The 20452-nt window shown below is 34.1% G+C and overlaps 1 non-coding gene across 1 annotated transcript; it reads right to left on the minus strand.

Moving 5' to 3' along the window:
* Positions 1-1930: 1930 nt before the first annotated feature.
* Positions 1931-2038, minus strand: LOC116097654. The gene has a single exon (XR_004121498.1). It is a non-coding gene; the product is annotated as a U6 spliceosomal RNA (small nuclear RNA).
* Between the last annotated feature and the right edge of the window lie 18414 nt (positions 2039-20452).

Below are 20452 nucleotides of genomic sequence, written 5' to 3' on the forward strand. Positions count from 1 at the left end.
ATCATAAGTTTACAGTTTCCCTATAATTTTTATAGCTATCTTTTATCAGGTTGGAATTTCTAATATATCCTTATAAGTCTATTCTAGAGGCTAGACTCTTTCTTTGTAATTTTAACACCTATTGCAAAACAAATACTCCCATAGTTGGACTTCTTGTAAATTAAAAAAATTATGGTAATGCTATCACAAATCAGGAAATGCTTTCTAGTACATCATTTCCTTAGAGAATTTTGTATTATTTATTCCTCCAAAGTGTAATAAAATTCTCTGTGGAAGTCTGTATATATTATTTTAGCTGCACTTAGCAGATGTATTATGGTGATTTTATTAAAATTATTAATTGTAAAATTTATGGCTTTTATTCTGATACTTTCACATGTGCATGTAATGTATTTTGATCATATTTATATTGTTACCCTCATTCATTTCCACCCTCCTATTTATTAGTATTCTTGATTTTTAAAGACTAAATAGTATTATTGTTTAAAATCTTATGACTTTGTTTCTGAAAATGTGAAGATACATATGTTTGTATGTATACATGTATATGTATATATTTGTTAGCACTATCTAATTAAATTTTTATGCTAAATAAAATATAAATTTCATGAGAATCAGTTTAGATTCCCTAATCATATATTGTGATGACTGTTCCATGTATATATCCATTTTTATTACTGCTCCATCCACATTAATTAGGAAATGAAAACATCCCAGTCATTCATCAGAAGATGAATGAGTAACAAAATGTGATGAATGCAATAGTTTATATTCATCCAGAAAGAAATATGAAATCATGATAATTACAGGAAAACGGATGGAACTGGAAATTATTATGGTAGATGAAAGAAGCCAGATTAGGAAAGACAAAACCTACTTTAAAAGTTTATATAAATAGAGGTGTGTATGTGTGTGTGTGTGTGTGTGTGTGTGTGTGTGTGTGTGTTGGTAGTGGTGGTTGTTACATCTACTTATGTCTTGAAACTAGAAAATGGAACAGAAACAGAAAGTAATGGAGTACATGTGACATGAATGCAGATCCAGAGACACGTTGGGGGTGGGGAGGAAGAATATCAGTTAAAAGTAATTACAGGGAGGTAAAGCAAGGGAGAATAGTTCAGAACAAAGCATAAGGATGTGTTTATGAAAATATCATAATAAAACCCACATTGTTGTGTGATAACTTAAAGATTAATGAAAAATCCTTGGACACAGTACAGGGAACACTACTGCCATTTTAAATAGCTAGCAGAACTAATCATCTTTTAAGTATAGACTTGAGTTACCTGGCAAGACTCAGTTTCTGAGTGAGTTTTATGGCTGTGCTTAATTTGCCTCTTCCTAGTGATGTATGTGTCCTTTGGCTTTAACCTAAGAACAATCATGACAGAGGCTCAGTTAGCAATATGAATGTATTGACACAATATTTCTCTGCATTGCAATATTCTCTGGGAACAAAACCACATCTCTTAGATGATCATGGATATCTATATTTTATAGGAAGAGAAAATGTAAATAGTATAAATCTACAATGGTAGATGGAGGTTTATAAAAATCTGAAATATATCTTCAAGAATTTCTTTGCTCTTTCTGACTTGTTGATAGGGATCATCTATATTCTTTTACTTTCAGTCCTTATACAACCTCAGTTTACTTTATTAGTATTGTGGTATATACTAGTTATGAAAAGGCTATGCCAGAATTTTTATGGGATCTCATTACTCTTCATCAACATTTTAATAAACAGGAAAAGGTAGTTTTGCAAACATAAAATTAAGGAGAAAAAAAATGGACTTACCTAACAAAAGAATTTGCATTTAATTAACTTTCTTTCTCCTTATACCAAACACATATTCTAGGAGGAAACATGTGTAACAAAGTTTAACTTTTTAATGCTAATTTAATTTTTTTATTCCTGTGATTCTTTTTTTTTTTAATGAAATGCTTCATGAATTTGTGTGTCATCCTTGCGCAGGGGCCATGCTAAGCTCTGTATCGTTCCAATTTTTTTTAGTATATGTGCTGCCAAAGTGAGCACCATGTGATTCTTTCTTATCTACACCTTCCCCATTTTCATTACATGAAATGATGGTTGATGAGGAGAGTACGAGATTTAGGAGCGGTAGAAATTTGAGGCTCCCTTCATTCTTGGTCTCAGTTGTTTCACAATCATGTGGTCAAGTAGTTCTGTTGCCACTTACATAGCCTTTCTTTCTTATTTCTTTTTTAAAAAGATGCTTTGACACAGGAGATGATTTTCTGATTATTATACTGACCATTAGTGAAGGCACTAAGATCAACAATTGATAAATAGAACCTCTTAAAACTGAAAATCTTCAATAAGGCAAATGACACTGCCGCTCAGGTAAAGCAGCAGCCTACATAATGGGAAAAAATGATCAACTTCACATTTAATGCATGACTAAATCAAAAATATATAAAAACTCAATAAGCTAGATATCAAAAACCCAATAATTCAATTTAAAAAATGAAATACAGATCTAAACAGAGAATTCTCAGAAGAAGCTGAGTTGACTGAGCAACACTTGATGTAATGTTCAACATACTTAGCCATCAGGAAAATCCAAATAAAAACTGTTTTGAGATTTCATCTTACACCTGTCAGAAAGGTTAAGATCAATAACACAAGGAAAAGTTCATGCTGGCAAGGATGTGGAGCAAGGGGAACAATCCTCCATTATTGGTACTAGTGTAAATTTGTACAGCCACTAAGAAAATCAATATGACAGTTCCTCAGAAAGTTGGGAATCAATTCCTTCCAACATCCAGCTATACCATTCTTGTGCATATACCGAAAGAATATTCTATACTTCCACAAGGATACTTGCTCAATCATGTTCATTGCAGCTTTATTCATAATATCCAGAAACTGGAAACAACTTAGAATAAAGAATGGATAAAGGAAACATGATACATTTATCAATGGACTATTATTCAGCTGTTAAAATCACAATATTATAAAATTTTCAGTCAAATGGATGGAACTATAAAAAAATTATTCTAGGTTAGGTAATCCAGACTCAAAAATATAAACATGATCTATATTTACTTGTAAGTAGATATTAGTAGTTAAGTAAATGATATTCAAGCGTCAATTAATAGACAAAGAGGTAAAGAGGTTAGGTAAAGAGGAAAGAAAAATATGGAAGGGGAAATAGAATGTGTTTTAAAGTAGACTGTGGTCAGGTGGGGACAGGAGTGGGCAGGGATGGAAGGATAGGGTGTAGAAAGAGAGAGTGTGGGAAGAGATGGCTGGAATTAGGGGGAAGTAAGAAGCTGGTATGGAAACCTAGTTCAGTGGAAACTTCCTGGAATGGCAGATGCAGAGTCTCGACTGGCCATCTCTGTCACCAAGCAAAGCTTCCAGTACTGAGACTGGGTTTCATTCAATTGAGTTGTCTAAGAGAGTTCCATGAAAATCCTCAAACATCCCAAGACTGTTGCAAAAACAATGCGTTACTCTTTGGAAAATGACAACAGGTCCCCATTGCTGCAGACAATACCCACACAAGTCATTGAATATAGAGAAGTTGAGCTGGTGCTTACATGTAACCTACACCCCTATGTTCTAATATTTTTGGTACAGGAGGTTCTCTTCAGGCTACCAAAAGAAAAACATGGAAACCAACCAGACCACAAAACCTTTGACTTACAATCTATTCTTTTTGCAAGATGTGCTAGGGCAATGGTTTTACAGAACTTGTGGGGATAACAAACCAATATGTGATTTGACTTGAGGATTACTCCATGAGAAGGAACGCATACCCATCACTATTTCTATAACTGAGAACCACAGACTAGATAGCCATAGAGATCTATGGTGTCTTGTTAAGGTTGCCATTGCTGTGAAATGACACCATGACCAAGGCAACTCTTATATTGGGACAATATTTAATTGGGGATGGCTTACAGTGCCAAAGATTTGGTACATTATCATCATGGTAGGAAGCATGGCAGTGTCCAGGCAGATAAGGTATTGGAGCTGAGACTCACGCGTTTTGATCCAACAGCAGTCAGAAGAATTGTCTCCAAGGCAGCCAGGGGACAGATCTCAAAGCTCCCCCTCCATAGTTACAAATTTCCTCCAACAAGGCCATGCTTGCTCCAACAAGGCCACTTACTGGGCCAAGCACATTCAAACCACCACATATGGTAAAAGTAACACTACTGGTCTTAATATTGCTTCTTATTGGATCTTACCTGATCTCATTTTATAAAATTAGGATCCAAAACTCTCTTATCTTGTTTTGTAAAAACTTCTTTCTATACTGCATATTCCCTTTCAAAACACTATGTAGTTTATTTTTAATTGTTCTATTATCTGTTTACAACTTTGAAAATTTTTTTATTGTGTGAGCTCACATGCACCCACATGTATGTGATATTGCCTGCGTACGAGTGTACACCCATGGGCAAGCATATGAAGGCTTCCTCTATTGTGCTTTACCTTATAGGTCTGAGAAAGGTTCCCTCACCACATTTTGGTTAGGCTGTCTGTCTAGTGAACTGCAGAGATTTGCCTGTGCTCAAGCTCCTGGCCAGTGCTGATTTTTTAGGTACATGCATCTATGCTCACCTTTTAGGTGGGTACTGAGGAGTTAAGCTCAGGTCCTCCTCATATCTTCACACTTGTGGAGCAAGTTCTTTTACCCAGTGAGCCAGCATCTCTCTAGTTCTTCTCTACATCTTTTACCACAGGGAGTAACCCCCAGAAGAAAGAAAGTTTTATTTCAGTTAATCATCTCTGGTATTTAGGGAAAGTGTGTGTTATACTACATATGTAATAGTTACTGAACAAGTAGGTAAAGCAATAGAGTTGGGAAACAGCCCTTGGGGTCTGAGGTATGGGATAGTGGTAGGTTGCAGGGCAGAATAGAGGATATAACATTAAATCATGAAAAGGGTGGTATAATTGCATCGTATCTACCTAATTCAGACCAGTCAGTGATGAAAAGCCTAGGAGCATGCTAGTCCATTAGATAACAATGGACTGGAAATATAACTTCTTTTGCTATTGGATCTAATAGAAGTAACAAAATACTTCATAGTTTGGACTTTCATTAAACATAAAGAAAGGAACTAAAATTCCCCAAGTGTCCTTGTGTCCTTATGTTTATCTTGGACTATAGCTGACAGCAAGTTCTCTCTCTCTCTCTCTCTCTCTCTCTCTCTCTCTCTCTCTCTCTCTCTCTCTCTCCCTATCTATTCATCTATTTGCTTAATAAAGACGAATGGGGGAAAAGGCGTTCTTTATGAGAAGCAGTCATTTTAGTACTATTGAGTGATGAGATTGTAGAACCAAAGGCACTCCCTTGATAGTCCTTTGATTTTGTTTGGAGAAAACACAAGCAAATCAAAGCCATTCATTCTTCACTATCATAAGATGCATTTTTGATGCCACTTTAGAGAATCATCTGCGGTAAGAAGGTTGATGATGTGTTCCTCGAGGTACATAGTGTTGCTTTCTGTTCCTAAGCAATAGGTGCTAAGTTAAATTCATCCACCTATGGAATCAACTAGGGAAAGTAAAGCTGGATATAACTCATTTTCTCATTTAACACATGCCTCCTCTAGAAACTGCTCATATTAAACTGTGAGTCTTAAGCAAACTTCAATAATTTTTAACCCTGTAGATGGTGGAACCTAACTCATCTTTGATAATGAAAAAAGACTTGCTTTAGAATACCTTTGGAGCAGATTGGTTGTAATAATATTTGTGTTAATTCGGCTCCCCAAATTACATGGGAACCAGCACATCAACCTTTAAAAATGAGGGTCCCTGCTGCCAGTTGGTTTTGATTGATGAAATAAAGATTCTGGATGTCAATGGCTGGGTAAAGAGACAGTGGAGTGACTTTAGATTTCCCAGGCAAAAGAGGAGAGAGGAGTTTTTAAATCACCATGATGGAGAGGCAGAAAGATCAAGCCTGAGAGCTGCAGCAGAGAAAGCATACAATATGTAAGAATTGGGGTAGGTTGGCCCTAGGGGTCACTCCCCCATTGGGCCTGGGGTAGCAGAAATGGAATATAGATTTTGGTTGGTAATAATTTAGGAATATCGGAGTGGAGAGTGTGTTAAGCAGGACAAGGTTTGGAAGTACCTGACCACTGAATTGCTTAAAAATAAATCTGCGTGTTTGTGTGTGTGTTCGTGTTTGTGTGTGTGTCTTTCATCTGTGAATCCAAAACATTTGGGTGGGTGTAGAGGAGGCACATGCATTCACCGTTTACACCTTTAGTACAACATGGCAATGTCAGTGATTTTTATTGTATGGCCATTCACTTATGATAATCCAGTAGTGATCAGCACCGCTGATCTAGCACTTCACACAGCAGCCACATTTAGATCCTTTTTATGCTTAACCATTGCTATCTGGATTTTCATACTTTGGAACAAATTAATTTTTGAAAAGTTTTTTTAAATCCAACCTTTGATTTCTTCAATTTTGAAAAAAAATAACAGGTAAAATATTTCCACAATCCCAGCCTAACCTGAGATATTTCTTAAGACATAAATTTATATGGTTTCACATCTTTAAATCATCCGGATTGGTTGAGTTTTCAGTATCAATATCAATTATTTACTATTAACTCAATACATTCCTTTCTAAAGTTTATCTAGAAATTTCTGGAGAGCAACTGAGTTCCTAATAATATTTTCCCCCATTTAATAGGCAGTCTGAGCATATTTCTCATCTTTACTGAATCCCCACTATAAATATTGTCCCAGAGTTTTTAATGGGCAATAGAGTAGGGGTATTGTTTATTTGTAAAGCACTTGCCTAGTCAATTTGAGGTTGTTGGTTCAATTTCTAGTAGAGACAGACAGACAGACAGACAGACAGACAGAGACAAATTTAGGGTGAGAGAGATGTCTCAGTTCATGAGTGTTTGCAGCATAGGAATGAGGACCAGCATTTGGTCTTTGAGTCCAAGTAACTTGTGTGCCTATGAACAAACCTGCAGCTCCAATATTGTGGTGTATTGAGCCCTGAGGGTTGGAGGGGATTCCTGGCAACTGGAGTAGCTTGAGTGTTAGACTCTGTCTTAAAATATGAGGTGCAGAGTGATAGAAAGGAAACTTGATGCTCTCCTCTCGCTTCTATACATTTGGACAAGTTGGGTATGCCTGAGCACACATATACATGTACTATGTGTACATGAGAACACATACACATACTCACATTCACACACAGAGAGACACACTCACTATATTTTAAAAATGTTTATTTTTACTTATTTATTTTGTATATGTGAGTAGAACATACTCACATGAGCATACATGGGGAGGTCCAATAACAACTTAAGGGGCCTCCTTGCCTTCTACTGTTTCTGATGCTAGTTGCTCCGCTAGTGTTGCTGGCCTGCAGGGTTCCAGGTGATTCTCCTTATCGCATTTTCCATCTGATCTTAGAAGTACTCCAATTCCAGACAAACTCCATCACATGCATCTCTCTTTCTCTTTTTGTTTCCATTCCTCTCTGTTTCTCTCTCTTTCTCTTTCTGCATCTCTGTCTCTGTTTTTCTCTCCTCTCTCTATCCCTCCCTCCCTCCTATTTTTCTATGAATCATTTCTTTTCCACAGAGGTGTGAAGGATCAAGCTACAGTTGCAAGGCTTGAGTTGCTAGCAATTTTAACATTTGAATCCGCCAAGTTATTTCCTTAGCTCCAGACATATTTGTAAAAATGCAGCTTTCTCCATTATACATTTTTTTTTTTTTAGTGTAAAGCATGGTTTAGTTAACATAGTATTGGTGGGTGGGGTGATAGAAGAAATGAAGTTTCAATGAACAATTCTGTCTCTTCTCCCCTCAGACTATTATCTACTGCAAAAAGAACAAAGATGGCAAGCAGTGAATACAGAAAGATATTTAGATATACTTAAATATAGCAGCATTTATAAGAATGTCATTCATTAATGATGCTGTATTAAAGATAGAACTGACTACAATGAATAAAACACAAGTAGAATTTTATGCAATTTCATGCCAGTGTATAATATAAGGTAACTAAGGCATATTTTATAAATCATGTCATAAAATATTAATATAAATTTACTCACTGTTCAGTTATCTCAGATGTATATTTGAGTTCCTAGAAACAGAGCTCAAATATTACATTAATTGATAGACTGGTTATTTCTTGTCTATTTAGACTCTCTTTCCATTAAATACAAAAGTACAGTTTTTTTAAATCATATTTGAGGAAAAAGACCTACCGCAGTTTCTTTTTTTAAATTTTAGTGTTGATTCTTATTTAAGTATACCCAGAAGCATTGACAGAATTCCAAAAATATACAGATATTTATTAAAATCAAGACATACATGTTTAACAGACTTCAGATTATAAAGAACCTGGTATATTGTGATACATTACATTAAATTATTACAAATTAATGAGATATAGCATGATCACTATATATATATATACATATATATATATATATGTATATATATATATTTCAGACAGTATTTAATTATGCCATATCCTTATACTTGAAGTTTGATCTGACAGCATAGTTACCTTGGTATTTATATTCTATATATTTTTCCCAATAGCTTTTGTGATAGTATGTGTGTTGATGCAACTCTCTCTTCAGATTTGAGGGTGGTGGTTTGTCTTCTGACCTCAGCTCTCTGACTTATGCAGAAAAATTATCGATTTTCAAATTGTCTGCTTTTTTTTCCATCCTGGCTTAGTGTCAATTGATTGATTTTTCTCCTCATTATGAAGTGTAGTTTCTGGTTTATTTGCAAGCCTCATAGCTTTTTATTGCAGGACCTACAGTGTACATTTTCCCAGTTTGCTAGTTGGGTATGTTTGTTGTCCTTTACACAATCTTTAGTGTCATTCTGACTCTTGAGTGTCTTCTAGGATGACACATTGCTATGTCAAAATAATTTGGTTCCTTCATGTCTTGTATGTCAGAGATTTTACAGAAGAAGGAGCAGCATACAGTAGTGTGTGTTATAGACTTAATTATCACTACCACTAAGATAAGACACTTTGCTGTATTTCCCCCCATGTCTTTAATTTGATCTGGCTAGTGAATGCAGCCTATTCCTGGCTCATTCCTCTCCTCTGCCTCTCTATTTTATAATGTTTTTATGTAGTTATACACTATGTATCTGATTCATCTAGTTTATTACCAACATGAGCTGACCAATATTAAGCTGAATAATCAGATGAGGTCGTTCGAGAAATCCACAGTTCTCTATCCTCTGGCTCTCCCTCTTGGGAGCTATAACTACTTTGGTCTCCATGTCTCTATGACTTTCTGCTTTATTATCTAGAGAAAGGGCCTGTCATTGAATCTGGACTTTACTATTTTAGATTAATCTGTCTGACCAGAAGCAATCCTGTCTCTGTCCTGTCCAGCATTAAGATTACAGCTATGTGACCATGCCTGGATTTTTATGTAGGTTCTCAGAACACAACCTTAGGTACTGATCGCAGCATAGGATGTGCTCTTATTCACAGAATTATCTTAACAGACCTCTGCATATTTATAGCTATTGTAATACCTATAATACAGTATTCAATGTAGAGCTTGTCCTAAAAAAGCAAAACAAAAACAAAACAAAACCAACCAAACAAGCCAGCTGGACCAGCTAAGCCTCATTTTGCTTGCATCAATGAATGTTATAGAACTTCAAATATAATCACTACAGTTAAAGTTCAAAGAAGTATTGCTATAAATAAATGTTTGAACATTTAGTACAGACCAGAATTGAGCTATTGAAATATCCAATCCTGTGTAGCAAGGTGATTATCTCAAACTTCTTCAATAGGTTTTAGAAGGAACATATAATTGACTTCATGTGATTGGCCCATAATGTAAGTATAGGTATGAAGCCTTTTTTTCATGCTTTTGTTTTCTCAATTAGGACCACTAAGAGAAGGCTTGGACATTGAGTGTTTTTGCTTAGCATTAAGAGCCACAAATATCTCACTTTAGATCTAGTATATCACCTTAAATTGAAAGCCTGAGAAGTTCATATTACTGTATTCACTTTATTCAGAAACACTGGGCATGATGTAATACTGGAAAGATTTCTTAAATCTTATGAGGATATTGTGTCTAGGCATATCACATGAATTATATAACACTGTGCTTCTGATAGGAAGAACACTTGATTTCAGGTAACAAGGAGTGAAGTCTATCCTCTTTTTACTCTTCTATAGCCATATTAAGGAGATTTCTTATTCATGTCTTTCTAATTTCCTGGTCAGGATGAGAAAAGATACTGATTCCAGAGAAAGTATGAATTTACTAGCTGGCATAGAATTTCCAGTTTGTCTTCTCTAGATATTATGGTAAACAACAGAGAAAAATGTCTGCCTATGATGCTAATGTTTGAAATTGAAACTTTAGTTTAAAACTATTCATTTAGATATTCTATAATTATTTATTATAATCCATTGGGGAATACAGTTTTTAAAACTGGCACTAGAAGGAATGAAATGCCCAGGTTTTATCATAAAAAGATTTACTTTTCATTTAAGAGACTTTAGATTGGGTTGGAAATAAAAATTAATGTTTATTCTTAGTTTATAAGAAAGACATTTCCAAAAAAATAAATCAAACATTTTTACAACTGTGAAGTTTTGACAAGAAATTTGAATTGTACAAACTACACTTATTTTAGAAAAAAAAAAACCAAAACATTTGCAAAAGAGTAATGAGCCATGTATCACTTTAATTTTCTTAATCCTCTTGAGTAACTTGGGTTAATTTAGGTGTCTCTGGAAGAACATATGCTCATATGTCAAGTTAGAGTAATAATCGTATGAAAGCTCCTGTTATTCTTCTATATTTCAAAAAATTTGGAGCAAGAAAATCATTCCTGAATAAACCAATAGCTCATCCTTTAATTTTCCTTGCTCTCTCTCTCTCTCTCTCTCTCTCTCTCTCTCTCTCTCTCTGTCTGTCTGTCTGTCTCTCTCTTTCTGTCTCTCTCTCTCTGTCTCTCTCTCTCTGTGTCTCTCTGATACACATATATATGAGAACTAACATTTAAGAGAGAAAGCCTGATGTTGATGCTATAATGTATACTTTTAGTCCCTGTACAAGAAAGGCAGATGCAGGAAGATCCCTGTGAGTTCATAATCTACACAGTGATCTGTAGGCCAGCCAAGTTGCAGAGTTAAATGCTGTCTAAGCAAAAAGAAGGTTTGACTTGGTAGCAGATATCTATACCCTAGTTCTTGGGTGGAGGAAATGTACATCTGCATGAGGCTAACTGGACAGCCAGCCAAACTTAGGCCTCTTTTATATTGATCATATGTATTTGTAATCAATAGTTCTTATTTAGAGTTTTATCAACATGTTTAGTTTCTTTTTTTTAATTGATTTAAGTTTTATTGCATTATGATGAGAAAAGTACATGATTTTAATTTATCTGAATTTGTTAACATTTAAAAACATATTTTAAGTAAATAGAATTAAATCACATTCTTGTTTCCTTTTTGTACCCCAACTCCTCCCAGAGACCACACTTCAATACCTACAATACCTTTATTGTCATATTTTTTAAAGTTTATAAAATATTATAACAATAAAAATAAGTATTATAAAAGTTGTTTGATATAAAACAATCAATTTAACAGTCTTATGTAGATGCTTGTCTACAGCAATACTGAAAATACATACATTTTTCTCAATATAAATTTTAAATAACTCCAAATATATTAACTGTATATTTTAAAATAATACATCACTACTAATATTTTTTAAATGAATATAAATATATAAAGTCTTTTTGTTTGTTTGTTTGCTTTGTATTTAGTAGAGCTTAAAATCTTGGCTCTTACTGCCAAAATAAGCTTAATATAAGAACAATTTGTAGACATTAGATTTCATTATAATAAGGCTGTACTTCAATGGCCCTCACATCACCAAAGGATTTTAATTCCTTGTTTTCTCTCTCTCTCTCTCTCTCTCTCTCTCTCTCTCTCTCTCTCTCTCTCTCTCTGTCTCTCTCTCTCTGTCTCTCTCTCTCTGTCTCTCTGACACACATATGTATGAGAACTAACATTTAAGAGAGAAAGCCTGATGTTGATGCTATAATGTATACTTTTAGTCCCTGTACAAGAAAGGCAGATGCAGGAAGATCCCTGTGAGTTCATAAACTACTGAGAGTTGATAGTTCTGCTACACCATAGAATGAATTGTAGGCTCAATTTTTGGATACAGACTTCCTGCTATGGTTAAAGCTATTTGACTTGAGTGAGTGTCTTCATTTTCAGCCCACAGAGAGCAGGTTACATTCATTTATGAAATGGCATAGGTATTAAGATGGTCTATCCATAAAGTCATTCACCAACTATTTCAATGAACATGGTTCTGCTTGGAGGGTGGCACAGATATTAGGTGAGGGTAAGAATCTGGTTCATTGGATGTGATAATTTGGAAAAGTATTCATCTCAGAGAAAGAGTAACTTATAAAGTCCTCTTCTTGAAAATTGATACAGTAGTTACAAACGTCAAGCAAAGCATTCAGTCTCACTCTTTGTTGTTCTCTTACAAGCCACCTCCCAAGGTAATTGTCTATGTTTCTTTTGGCTGTATAAATATTTTCAAAATGTGTAAGTTGTTCTGAAAACCATAGTATAGTGTAAAAATATTAAATAAACAATAGTACTAATAGAGGGGCTGAGATAGAAGAAGTATGATTTCAAGACCATTATGTGGAATACAGCAAGACACTGTCAGGTACAAACAAGTTGAAAGTGTATATGGATTATACAATACTGGACCTTTCCTCCAATTACCAAATTAGAGAGACCATTGGATGACAATCAACAAATTTCTAATTCCTCATATTTTTGGATTTCAATCAATTAGGATATGTTGGTAATATTAATTTTCATATTAAGATATTAAGAAAAAGTGTTACTTCTTGTTTTTGTTTGGGTTTGTTGAAAGATTACTTTATTGCTTCTTCTAGGGTGTAGTTTTGCTCATTGTGTTGATGTTTTCCATCTATTTTCTTTTGTAGGGCTGGATTTGTGGAAAGATATTGTGTGAATTTCATTTTGTTATGGAATATCTTGTTTTTTCCATCTATGGTAATTGAGAGTTTTGCTGGGTATAGTAGCCTGGGCTGGCATTTGTGTTCTCTTAGTGTCTGTATGACATCTGTCCAGGATCTTCTAGTTTTCATAGTCTCGGGTGAGAAGTCTGGTGTAATTCTGATAGGCCTGCCTTTATATGTTACTTGACCTTTTTCCTTTACTGCTTTTAAAAATTCTTTCTTTGTTTAGTGCATATGTTGTTTTATTATGTGACAGGGAGGAATTTCTTTTTTATGGTCCAGTCTATTTGGAGATCTATAGGGTTCTTGTATGTTCATGGGCATCTCTTTCTTTAGGTTAGGGAAGTTTTCTATAATTTTGTTGAAGATATTTACTGGCCCTTTAAATTGAGAGTCTTCACTCTCTTCTATACCTATTATCCTTAGGTTTGGTCTTCTCATTGTGTCCTGAATTTCCTAGATGTTCTGGGTTAGAAGCTTTTTGCCTTTTGCATTTTCTTTAACTGTTGTGTCAATGTTTTCTATGGTGTCTTCTGCCCCTGAGATTCTCTTTTCTATCTCTAGTATTCTGTTGGTGATGCTTGCATCTTATGACTCCTAATATCTTTCCTAGGTTTTCTACCTCCAGGGTTGTCTCCCTTTCTGATTTCTTTATTGTTTCTATTTCCATTTTTCGATCCTGGATGGTTTTGTTCATTTCCTTTACCCGTTTGATTGTGTTTTACTGTAGATCTTTATGAGATTTTTGTGTTTCCTCTTTAAGGGCTTCTAGCTGTTTACCTGTGTTCTCCTGTATATCTTTGAGGAGCTATTTATGTCTTTTTTAAAGTCCTGTATCATCATCATGATAAGTGATTTTAGGTCTGAATCTTGCTTTTCCGGTGTAATGGTGTGTTCAGGACTTGCTATGGTGAGAGAATTGGGTTCTGATGATGCCAAGTAACCTTGGTTTGTGTTGCTTGTATTCTTACACTTGTTCCGCACCATCTGTTTATCTCTAGAGCTACCTGTCCTTGCTAAATCTGACTTGAGCCTGTCCTTCCTGTGATCCTGGTTGTGTCAGAACTCCTCAGAGTCAAGCTGTCTCTGGGATTCTGGGATTCTGGGATTCTGGGATCCTGTGATCCTGGGTGTTTGAGAGCTCCTGGGAGTGGAGCTTCCTCTGGGTGTTGTGGGAGTGGCTGCAGAGTTTGCACCCAAGGTCTGCTCAGGGCACTGGCCCAGACAGACTGGAAGCCAACATGTTCAATTTCTACCTATAATTATGCCACTGACAGAATAAATGTATATGTATCTATACACATACAAACATACATGCATACATACATGCATACATATATACATATATATACATACACATATACAAAGGTAATAAAATAAACATTAAAATCTAAGGAAATATAAATCAACTAGGTGTTTAAATTCAGAACCTACAGAAAGAAGACACTTTAGTTAACATTAGTTATAGTCTGTAAATATCTCTTGAATATTAATATATTACAAATTGTATCCCCAAATTTTTCATAATGGTGCTTGAAGTTTGATATTTGGAAAGCAGTTAGGACTAGAGGAAGTCGGGGTTACAATCCCTATCATGAATTAGTGGATCTGTAAGAAGAGGAAAACGAAACATGATTTGTTCCCTGCCCAAGAGACACACCCTGCCATGTAACAATATTGGAAAAAGTTTCTTATCCTAGTGCCAAACAGCTGTAGGTGACATCATCTTGGAGATGCCAGTCTTCACAATATTCAGCCAAATCATCTCATAATTGTTACAAATTATCTAGTTTTAATATCATGTTTTAGCAATAGGAGATTGACAATGTTGTAGGTAAGAAGAAACTCCCCATCTCATGTTTTCAACAGAAATTTAAAAAGGTAGTTATTGTTTGTCTGTTTGCTTGTTTTATAAGGAAATATTCTCACTATCTGGCAGCTCCTTTTCCTACTGCATCTCATGGCTTTACTATTCTTGGGTAGTGAGTAAATTGAAGGAACTGAGGTGCTTATTATATCTAATTTTAGTCATCTTTATACACATCTGCCCACTGGAAGTGTCTCCCTCTCAGTTCTCTGCCTTAAGGTAAAATGGTTTCTTCTGCAGAATGATATGGATGATATTAGATTATGTTGGAACTGGGAATGTGAATCAAAGGGAAAATATTAGTCAACCTGTCATGAGCATTACACCCTGTCATTTTTATCTATGATTTTATATTCCCATTATTCCCAATTGGGAAAGAAATAGCATATTGCATATTGATATAGATATTCAGTTAGTAGCATACTGCACCATTGTAGTGAGAAAATGCACTTACTACATCAAGTAAATGAATTCTATAACTTTGATTAATTAAAAACATGTGTCTTTAAATCACATTTTTAATGTGATTTGGGGATAGAGTTTGTTAGCTTTCTATTGTAAGGATCAATTGATTTCAGTGGATTTGAAGACTTATGATATAATTTATTAAACCTATGTCTAATAGAATGAGTAAAATAGAGAAAAATACTCATTGCTACTGGAAAACACTACAGTAATGCTGACCTTAAAAGGTCAGCTGTGCCATCCTTACAATTGGTCAGTGCATCAATGCTTCGCAAACTTGTAACCTCAGGGCAGAAAATAAAAGTCCTGTATCCTTGAACTTTCTTTAGCCTTTGAAGGGGAAAGTGAATTTCATATTACTTTAATACTCAAACAACTGACTATATATTTTTGTATTATTTCTTTCCATAGCTTATATCTAGGATATTATCATAGAATAACAAATCTCATAATATGTGATTAAATATTAATTATGAAGTTTGAGTTGTCTAAAAACAGATGTTAAGGCCAAGGGAAACTTTAATTATAGTTTGTTTTTTTAAAGCTTGTCAGCAATCACTTTAGAATTTTGTATGAAAGAAAAATGGCATAAAGCCATTCAAAAATTTTTAGGAATGATTAAACAATTATAACCAGCAATAACATCTACAGTAGCTAATCCATTTATAATACTTTCCATACACTACCTCTATAGAAAAGTCAGAATACTACAAGGAATGTTGACAAATATAAGGAAAACAAAATCACTCCAGGGGCTTTTGAAGTCCCACAGGAAACCATGTCTTAAATAAAAGAATGGTGGAATCATGAGATTGTTGTTTGAGCATATGAGAAGCATGTTCTGAGGATACCATAAATAATTATAGGCAGAGACACTGGTGGTAGGTGTCTAAGACAATGAGCTGGCATAATTTGCTGTTATTCTAGTAATATGCAAAGATGAATATTATGAAATTAAAATGGTAGAAAAACTTTCAGAACCCAAACAGTATATACCATTAAAATGGATATGCCAAAGTGGATGGGGAAAATCCCATGAGGGCTTACACAAAAACCACAGGTAAATGAGGAAAGCTGGCAACTGAAGGGGTGGGTGTCTCCAGGGAAGAATACTTCAATTTGTTGTCAAGTGCCAATGGCCAGCCCTGAAAAATAGCTATATTACACAGGTTAAACAAGTTGTATTTAGTAATATATATGTACAAACATACATGCATGCAATGACAGCTGGTAAAAGAGGAGACCATGAATTCAAGGAGAGTAGGAAAGGACATATGGGAGTATTTGGATGACTGAAACAGTTGTAATTATATTATAATCTCAAGAAATTGGAACCCTCTCTTTGAGAGCTGGAAATGTATGCAGAGTTGAGGATTTCACAAGTCCTTTTCTAGTTTTTCAGTTTCCTTTGTTTTTCCTTTGTAAAATTGTTGCTTATTTTTTATAAAAGTTGAAGTGAACTTCATTATCTATTTTCATTAATTGAATTAATTAGTATCACATACTAACACATATACATATACTAATACAAATAGTCATCATTTTGGTGACCCTTAAACCAGCACTCTAGGAATTTGCTGCCTTTTATAGTGTTGTTCAGATTTTCCTGTTGTATTTCAATATACTATGTAGTGCAGCTTCAAATAATAACATCTGAAACATAAGCTCTAACTCCCTTCAATAGAATAATAAATGAGATAAATTAAATAAAAGTCGATTGGAAGTTAAAGTACATATGACTTGTACATCACATATCACACATTTAATGGTTGGATTACATAGATGCATAGTAAACATCATGAGTATTATATGACTTATTTGGAGAGTTTGGTTAAATCTTCAGAGAACATTCTAAAGATGCAAGTATTTTTATAGCAACCATTCTGTGGCTTACAGTTTTTTATATAATAAAAGCTCCAATGGTAAACTTCTCCAGTTTACACTTCTTATTTGACTCCTACTTTAAAAATTATATATATTTAAAATATATATTTATAAAAATTATGTATATATGTGTGTGTGTATGTGTTTGTGTGTGTGTTGCAATGAAATGATAAGTGAGGATACTTTATTACAATTGCAAGAAAGTGAATTAACCACAATAAAGTTGCACTTGCATTAAAATACATTTTTAATGAATGTTCAGTTTACAAAATCATAATGCTAATGACTTTGTTCATTAGAGAATATTTGAGCCCATAATGGGCATTAACCATATATTCTATTATCGTCACAAAGAAGAGGTACTTGGACATTATAAAGGCAATTTCAGCTTACCCTGAAAGACTCCTCAGGAAGTATAGCAGCTTTGAGTAGCATTGATCCAGTGATTGAACAGCCAATTTACTTTCATTATAAATGAACTATGAAGAAGCCAAAAGCTGCACCCACAATCTTCAAAGCCCTGTGTCCTTGTTGATTCTTTGCTTCAATGCTCATTTTTTCTTTATTCCTCAAAAGACTGGCTACATGCCATGTTCCATTGGACACATCAGATTCTCCAAGAAGTTTCCACTGACCTCATTTAAAGTACCAGCAGCCCTCACTCTCTTTGATCAGGCTGTTTTATTTTTCTTCATTTCACTAATTGATACTTACTTAGGAAATGCTTTGTGAGTACCCAGAATGTGTCAGGCACTGTCACAGGAATGAAGATTAATGCATCAGTGACAAGATGCAAATTTACTTAAAGAAAAAAACTCATATTCACTTAATTTTATTATCTTCCAACAAGGACATATGAGAGCAAGCATTTCTGAGTTTGGGAAGGATCTCCTTAATGATTGTAATAGTTTTCATTCTTGCCAACACTTTATAAGTTTATTCTTCTTCTGACATTATTTTTCTATGCCATAGAGCATAGAAATATTGATTGTATCAAATATTAGACATCACAGGAATGATTCTATTCTATGCATTTCACAATTTTTGTCCATTTCTCAATAATTAGTCAGAATGTGGAACAATCACTCTTCTTATAAAATACTGGTCCAAGGTTTGAGTAGATCATATTAGTGAGTTATTTCCTAGTATCTCTAGTTACTCTGTTCTTAACACTTGAGCTCCTTGGAGTTAGTTTTTTTTCTTTTTGTTTGTATTCTTGTAAAAAGTTACTCTTCTAAAACATTTTTTTAAAATCAAGAATATTAGAGTTTTTAGTTGATGCAATGCAATTATATTTACTCATTAGGTACATGGTGTTATTTCAGTACATGTTTTTGTATATAATGACCTAATTCAATGTATACTGCAGATCTATCAACTCTAAAACTAGTTCTTTGTTTTAAAATATTCAGATTCTCTTTTATATCTTTTTTTTTTTTTGAGACAGGGTATCTCTGTATAGCTCTTGGCTGTCCTGGAACTCACTCTGTACACCAGGCTGGCCTCAAACTCAGAAATCTACCCGCCTCTGCCTCCCAAGTGCTGGTATTAAAGGCGTGCACCACCACTGCCTGGCTTATATCTTTTTTCAATACACATTCCTTAGCTATAATATTCTCATTGTTCCTTAGAGCATTAGAATTTATTTTCCCCAATTAAGTACAAATTTGTAATAGTTAATGAACCTCCTTCCATCTCCTATTCCTTCCAAACCTTGGGCACACAATCATATTCTATGAGATAATTATTTTTAATTCCTATGAATAAATGAGAAGACATGATATTGTGTTTGTTTTTCAGTGCTTGGCAAATTCTCATGATAAACTTCCCTCTGTTGTTATTCATGTTCCTGAAAGTAAGAGTTTATCCTGTTTTAAAAAAGGTTTATTTATTTATTTTATAGGAGTACACTGTAGCTGTATTCATACACACCAGAAGAGGGTGTCCGATCTCACTACGGATGGTTGTGAGTCATCATGTGGTTGCTGGGATTTGAACTCAGGGAATTCAAAGAGCAGTCAATGCTCTTAACTGCTGACCCATCTCTCCAGCCTGTGTTTATTCTTTTATCACCTAAAAATATTCCATTGTGTGTTTTATATAGGCATCTACTGATAAACACTTGGGTTGTTTGCATATCAACATAACCAGGCCTTTTTTGTTTTGGTATACACTTAATGGTGTGATTCTGGATCACAAGCTAGTTTTGTTTTTAAGTTTGATATTGTTTTCTAAAATGACTTACTAATTTTAATTATTACATCTGAATATTTTATTGTACATTCTAGGAAAGTATTGTACATTGAGCCATTAGCTTAGTCCTTTATTTTTTGATACAGAGTCTCTCTCTGTAACCCAGAATGTCCTTGAATTAATGATTTATTTCCTTTTGCTTCCTGGGAACTAGCATTGTGAATATGTGCTGTAATTCTCAGAATTTTTCTGCCCTTCTGACAATAACCAGCCTTATTGCATAGAGGTGATATATCAGTATGTTTTTATATGTACTCATATGATTATTAATGATGATGAAGATTTATCATACACCTGTTGGTCTCATATTGATAGATGAATGATCTTTCTACAAAGGTACCAAGGTAATACATTGAAGAGGATAATCTCTCATAAATGTTAATGTGAAAACTAGATATCTATATGTAAAATGATAAAACTTTATTTTTATTTGTACCATATTAACAGATAATAAGTAAGAATTAATTGAGACAAATGTAAGACATTAACCTATAAAATTGGTTAAAGAAAACTATTTAAAAATGTGCTAAGAAACTTGTGTGTACACAATACTTTTAGAGAAGAATTAGGATCCTAAAAGCATATACACTAAAAATTACAATAAAGTAAAAGATTTTTCAAGCTAAAATATTATTCATTGCAAAAAATAACTATCAGAATATAACACTACTTTAGGGATATTTAAAGATTTGATTGTTCAAACTATTCTGATAAGTTATCAATGGCAAAAATATACAAGTAACACAAGTAACTCAACAGCAAATATCAAATAATATGATGTAATAACTGGCAATTGAACTGATGAATGTACATTTTCTTTGCCATACAGCACAATGTCATAAACTTAGAGATTCAGAGCAAAACACTTTTGTTGTTTTTATTGTTTTAGAGCACAAATGTCTGGGCTCACCTATCCTTTTGCTG

This window comes from Mastomys coucha, unplaced genomic scaffold (genome assembly GCF_008632895.1).
Source record: "Mastomys coucha isolate ucsf_1 unplaced genomic scaffold, UCSF_Mcou_1 pScaffold19, whole genome shotgun sequence".
Classification (NCBI taxonomy): Eukaryota; Metazoa; Chordata; class Mammalia; order Rodentia; family Muridae; genus Mastomys; species Mastomys coucha.